Source organism: Tympanuchus pallidicinctus, unplaced genomic scaffold (genome assembly GCF_026119805.1).
Source record: "Tympanuchus pallidicinctus isolate F22 unplaced genomic scaffold, pur_lepc_1.0 scaffold2, whole genome shotgun sequence".
NCBI lineage: Eukaryota > Metazoa > Chordata > Aves > Galliformes > Phasianidae > Tympanuchus > Tympanuchus pallidicinctus.
Genome location: NW_026294721.1, coordinates 15,998,110 through 16,002,873, shown reverse-complemented (window position 1 = coordinate 16,002,873; position 4,764 = coordinate 15,998,110). Strand labels below are relative to the sequence as shown.

Here is a 4,764-nt window from a genome sequence, read left to right as displayed (position 1 = left end):
AAGCCTTCAAACTACAGTCTGCAGAGTCTAGACAAAATTGGTAAATGAACTGTGATAGGTACCATCACTTCCAGCTACAAAACATTTTCATGCCTGTGGCTGTGTCATGTGAAATACTTTCTCAGGTAAGTCAGTTAAAATGTTTGATAGGACCACATCTCTTTATTACAAAACAAAACAAAACAAAACAAAACAAAACAAAACAAAACAAAACAAAACAAAACAAAACAAAACAAAACAAAACAAAACAAAACAAAACAAAACAAAACAAAACAAAACAAAACAAAACAAAACAAAACAAAACAAAACAAAACAAAAAACTTGCTTTTATAAAGGCTTATTGAATGGGAACTGCTGAATCATGGCCTGAACCTCTGATTGATCACCTGAGGCGAGCCATGAGTCAGCCAGAGGAGCACAGCTGAAGGCAATTCACCTGTGCTGCTGGAAGGGGTGGAGCCTGGCTGCACCCCTCCTAGACCTATTTAAGAGCTGGCTACCAGTGGAGAAGGATCTCTTCTGGAGATGTGCTTTGCTGGAGTTTCATAAGTGAGCTCAGGGTACAGGTAAGTGTCTTTTCTGCTTTGGTGTAATAGCTAATAGCCAAGCTCTCTGGTATACCTTGTAACTATAATGTCTGTACATTCATTGATTATACACTTATCTACATACACTTATCTATATCTTCTTTCATTAAAATACAGTTGAACTTGCACTGATTCAATGAAGCTTAATAGATGCTGTTAGATATGCATTTTGTCCCACTTTAAAAAGTATTATGTCTTTAAGAAACAGCTTATGAGATATCTGTTTTTAAAAGTATAAAGAAATTTATTTGCACCCACATTCTGTGTGCTTTTTTTCTCCTAAGTTAAGGTTGGCTGGAGTTATTACCTACTTGTTTGATAATGTTCCATGTCTGCAATGCATATACTTTGGGAAGAATATCACACAGATCTGAAAATCTCTGAAAATACTAGTTTGAATTTTCTTTAGGAAGTTAGTACAATTTCCTATTCTGGTGGGCAGAATGCAAATAGGAAAGACTTCCTACTAGTATATTTTCTCTTCTTTTTTCCACTCTGTTTTCTCCACATGTGCACTACTGGTAAATTATTATGAAGCGATGTATATTCAAGGGTTTGAGTTTAGTGTGTATTATATATAGGAAATACTATAGCATAGACAATATGAGACTGTTCTAAAGTTTGCTTTTATCATAGATGCTGCCAATAGTTTATCAATGAAGTGTTTTAATGCATACAGAACATCTCTGGCCTCATCATTAAAGCTACAGTTCTCAAGTATACTTCATATCATGACTGGTGAAAAAAAGCACCTACAAAATGTTACTAGGAAGATGGCTGGAGCTTTACTAGATAGATAGATAGACAGATATGCAGTTAAGTTCTGTGATGACACTCCTAAGCTATCTGTGAACAAAATGGTAAGCTTTGGCACTTTGTTAACTATGCATTGATTACATTAGTGATATCTAAATTCAGAAAGTGAGTGAATAATTCTGTCTATTCTCTCTGTTATGTGCCAAATCAAATAATACAAGTCAAAACAAATATTGCATGTTTTCAGTTGGTATTATGTGCAATAATGGAAGTACATGAATACAGGGTGGAAAGTTGGCAGGTGATAATAATTTGCCCCCTTTAGTATGAGAAGAGTACTGCATCTGCCAGGACTATGGAATCACTTTCTGTCTCTTGCATGGATAAAAATTGAGCTCTGCTGGCTTAGGAGATGCTCTTCGTTAAAGTGTGATTGAAGTACTTTGGTAGCAGCTGCTGCAAGCTGTGCTTTGTTGATGCTAAGCTAGGAGTTGGTTTTTTTGTTTGTTTTTTTGCTGAGGATTTTTTGGTATACTGAGGCTCTTAGGTCTCTATTCTTTCTGTGTAACATTTGCAAATTAATGAAAATGTTTTTGTTCAGGGTTATTTAATTTCTGCAGAGTTGATGAATTTGTCTCTTCTTGTTACTTTTACTTTGACAAATGGAATTTTTGTTTATCACACAAACTATCTTGGCTGCTCCATATTTACGTTTACTGACAGTGATACTATGTCAGCTACTCTAATTCAGTTATTGCTTATGTTGGTTTTTTTTTGGGTTCTTTCTATGTTCAGTGAGTTGGTTCCCTAACCTGAATTTAGGAAGGGGTGAAACTTAATCTTATGGCTTAGCACTTAAATATTAAAAAATAAAAAGTCCAAAATAATTTGAGTAATGTAGGGATCACTTGAAGAATCATGAAGTATCAGGATACTAAGACTTCAGTGCAGTAGGAGCATTTGAAAACAGTATTAAGAATTAGTAATAATTGCTTTTTTCCTCTATTCTAGTGCAGAAAAGGCCACGAGCGTCTGTTCAAATATGTATTATTTGTTGGCAAATTTTTGTTTTTTTGAGCAACAATTTCTAGTCTGAAATAAAAAATAAAAAAAACAGGAAAAAGAAAAAAGACAGTTGAAGGTCTGACACACTTCTATGTTGAACTGTGGAGAGAGAGGGAAGCCGTAATCATGTATCAGAGTGTAATAGATAGGGAATGCTCCCAGTATGATTTTCAGGTTCTTCTCAGTGTTTTTGAACACTGTGAATTCAATCACTGTGAATAGGGTGTGCCTGGAAGAAAGCCTTGTATGATGTCTTAAAAGTTAACATGAACTAAATGCTCTGTGCTATAATATCTATAGGTCTTCATTAGCAGTTTAAGTCAATTTGTATGTTGATTAACAGAGGGAGCAGCAAAATTGTACTTCTGCAATCCATTACTGATTGTTTGTTAGCTCATTAGCTAACTTATGAACAGTTTTCTTCTGTTAGTGAAACCATTATTCAAAATTGTCTTATAGCACTGCAAGTTCAAGCACTTAAATGCACATGCATTTATTTGGATTTATTTATTTACCTATTTTATCATATTAGATTTTTTGCTTTTATCATTAACTCCATGGTTGTGTTTGTCAACACCAAGAGAACAAATTCTTTTCACTCAGTTACACTGCTAATATTTCTAATTTTTTCTAAATACATGCAGATTGTGTTACTTATGGTTCACAGTTTTATTCCATTTGAAAACATTTTTTATTTCTCCAAAGTATTTAGAAATGGTCAGCTATCTTAAGAAATGAGATGTCTGGGATAGTTCACATTGGTAGTATTTTCCAACAATGTTATTATTTTAGCTTCAAGGGAAAACAACTCTCATGTTTAATAAAGCAAAGATCATACTATACTGCATGTGAAGTGTGAGCATGAAGAAAAAATATACAGGCTTTAGGCTACAAGAGGAAAAGGAAAAAGACATTGGAAGTATATGGTGTTACTACATGCTTATGATAAAGAGAAGGTTTTTATTACACTTTCTATAGAAAATGTTGATGTATTTCTAATAGTAGCAATCATTAGGGAGCAAGCATTCTCATAATTGTTCATCTCAGTTTCAGGAAAAGCACTAGAGCAACTTGACTTTGACTGGACTAAAATATTGGTGTAAGTGTTGTTAAATAATATTATATTAAACCCCTTCATCTTCTACATTTATACTTTAGAAAGTCATGTTTTCTTTTATATGGCATATGAGGAAAGAAACTGTTAGCATTGTCTGAGAAGTCTTTCCTACAACTCCAGTCAACTGAAAATTAATGAATTACAACTTAGTTGTACGTTATTACCACTATGACAACTAAGCAAACACAGAACTTAAATTATAGTTGTGAAAAGATTGATGCTTCCTTATATTCACTAGTTTATAACTTTTAAGGAGAGAAATCCTTATGTATCAGCAGAAGTTAAAAGGAGTTAAAACATATGGGTGAAATAAAGCCTAATCCAGTCTTCTGTTTTTCTATTTTGAGCTTAGAGTTGGTAAGACAGAAGTTGTTAGTGACAACACTGTTTGATTGAATTCTGATGTCACAATTCTCATTCTTTGAAAATGCTATAATAATTTTGATATCTATGGTAAATAATAATTTGTTTTGACTGTAAGGCCTTTGTTCTTACAATAAAATTTACCCAAATAATTTTAAACTGCTTACAGTAAGGTAATTCTTCTGTGGTAACTAAGACCAAACATATAAGCAGGGTGAAATGGAACTTTAAACATAATAATTTGATTTTTTTACTAATGAGTTGCATTTGTTTATTACAGTATTTTATCTATTCAGAGAGGTACTGACCTCTTTCCCACAGTGGTTCAGCTGTCACTGTTGGATAAGAGTTCGAATTTTGCTTTAATACACAAATCCCTCATAAGGTTCTCATTACAACCTTGGACATATTTATTTTCTCTCCTGGTGAAGTACACCTGTGGGCTTCATGTTTGCAGCTGCCTGACATAGTCATCGAAATATGCCACCCTGTCTCTACCAGCCTGAAAACAGAAGCAGTGTGTTCATGCTGGACTCTTCAGTAGTCCTGTATACACCTTCTGTGACTCAGCCAAAGATGAAGTTCACGTATAAGAACATCTCAGGTCTGGTTGGTTTTCTTGGTGCTTTTTGTTGTTGTTGTTTTTCTGTAAGTGAGTAGCACCAAAATGCTTCTCTTAAGTGTTCTTATGTGTATTCTAGATGTGTATTGTCTGGAAGAAGACTGACAAGATTATAACTCAGAGGTGTCAAGCAGTACCACCATTATACCTCCATTCACTTCTTGTTAATTCTGCTACACTGGCTGTCAGACTTAAACCATTTCTTACACAGAGAGCAATGAGACAGAATGGGAGTAAGGATTACAGGGACTGAA

The 4,764-nt window shown here is 34.1% G+C and overlaps 1 long non-coding RNA gene across 2 annotated transcripts; it reads left to right on the top strand.

The window, feature by feature from the left end:
* Positions 1-506: 506 nt before the first annotated feature.
* Positions 507-4,478, top strand: LOC128080146 (uncharacterized). 2 transcript variants are annotated; one of them, XR_008206511.1, is made up of 3 exons: positions 507-566; positions 3,462-3,507; positions 4,320-4,478. It is a non-coding gene; the product is annotated as an uncharacterized LOC128080146 (long non-coding RNA). The 2 variants fall into 2 exon arrangements; XR_008206512.1 differs by having other exon boundaries at positions 528-566; positions 4,346-4,478.
* Positions 4,479-4,764: the final 286 nt, after the last annotated feature.